Below are 1,950 nucleotides of genomic sequence, written 5' to 3'. Positions count from 1 at the left end.
TCGGGTAAGCGTCCGACTTTGGCCAGGTCACGATCTCGCGGTCTGGGAGTTCGAGCCCCGCGTCGGGCTCTGGGCTGATGGCTCGGAGCCTGGAGCCTGCTTCCGATTCTGTGTCTCCCTCTCTCTCTGCCCCTCCCCCGTTCATGCTCTGTCTCTCTCTGTCCCAAAAAATAAATAAACGTTGAAAAAAAATTTTTTAAAAAGATTAGTTTTGGCATGGTGTATAGGACTAGGGAAGGGGAGCCACTTAGGAGGCAATGAAGTCCATGCAACTTAGAAACTTAGCTAGCAACTTAGAAAACCAAAACGAAAAGATCCCAACTTATCATAAAATTAGAGATTAAATAATTAAATGCAAGCAAATAAAATTAGAAGAAAATAGATGAAATGGTATTCATTAGCCTTCTAAGAGTATGTGTGGGGAGGATAAACTTACAAGGTTAAATACCACAGAAATCAGAAAGGAAAAGAGTGAATTTCACTTCAATATAAAAAAGAAAAAACAAATGGACTCAAGAGTAACCAATTACAAATTTTTTAATTTATTAAAAAAAATTTTTAATGTTTATTTTTGAGAGAGAGACAGACAGACAGAGCACAAGCGGGGGAGGGGCAGAGAGAGAAGGAGATGCAAAATCCCAAGCAGGTTCCAGGTTCTGAGCTGTCAGCACAGAGCCTGATGTGGAGCTCAAACTCACAAGCTGTGAGATCATGACCTGAGCCAAAGTCGTACACTTAACTGACTGAGCCACCCAGGCGCCCCTGATTTATTTTTTTAAATAAACTCTACCACCAATATGGGGCTTGAACTCATGACCCCGAGACCAAGAGTCCAATGCTCCACTGACTGAGCCAGCCTGGCGTCCCAAGAGTGATCAATTTGACTACATACAGACTAAATTTACAACTTTGGTATGTGTGTGTATAAATAAAAAGCAAACTAGATTCCTTTCTCCCCCTCCTCCATGCAAAAAAAGCAGATACTCTGGAAAATCTGTATTTATGCACTATTATACAAATTATACATATTTATGCATATTATGCAAAGATGATGAGTTATAACTTTTTGTATAACTAATTAATGCAAAATAAGTTAAAGAAAAAGAGGCTTCTCAATAGATAAGTAGGTAAAGGACAATTTCAGAGGAGGAAGTATGAAAACTAAACCTCGTAGAAATATAGTAGAGACAGGATGCCTGCCTGAGTGGCTCGGTTGGTTGAGCATCCATTCTTGATTTTGGCTCAGGTCATGATCTCAGGGTCTTGGGATCCAGCCCTGTGTCAGTCTCCACACTGAGTATGGAGCCCGCTTAAGATTCTCTCTCTCTCTCTCTCTCTCTCTCTCTCTCTCTCTCTTTCTCTTTGGGACGCCTGGGTGGTTCAGTTAAGTGTCTAACTCTGGATTTCGGCTCAGGTCACAATCTCATGGTTTATAAGTTCGGGCTCTGCTCTGACAGTATGGAGTCTGCTTGGGATGCTCTCTCCCCCTCTCTCTCTGCCCTTCCCTCCCTCTCTCTCTCTCTCAAAATAAATAAATAAGCTTAAAAATAAATATAGTACGGGCACCTGGCTGGCCTAGTCAGAAGAGCATGTGACTCTTGATCTCCGGGTCATGAATTCAAGCGCCACATAGAGTGTAGAGATTACTTAAATAAGTAAAATTAAGGGGCGCCTGGGTGGCGCAGTCGGTTGAGCGTCCGACTTCAGCCAGGTCATGATCTCGCGGTCCGTGAGTTCGAGCCCCGCGTCGGGCTCTGGGCTGATGGCTCAGAGCCTGGAGCCTGTTTCTGATTCTGTGTCTCCCTCTCTCTCTGCCCCTCCCCCGTTCATGCTCTGTCTCTCTCTGTCCCAAAAATAAATAAACGTTGAAAAAAAAAATTTAAAAAAAAAATAAGTAAAATTAAAAAAAAAGAAGAAGAAATATAGCAATCAAATAAATGTGTATTAAAA

Source organism: Herpailurus yagouaroundi, unplaced genomic scaffold, assembly GCF_014898765.1.
Source record: "Herpailurus yagouaroundi ecotype Mexico unplaced genomic scaffold, PumYag 163, whole genome shotgun sequence".
Lineage (NCBI taxonomy): Eukaryota > Metazoa > Chordata > Mammalia > Carnivora > Felidae > Herpailurus > Herpailurus yagouaroundi.
The sequence above is the reverse complement of the archived record's forward strand: the minus strand, read 5'-3'. Positions refer to the sequence as shown.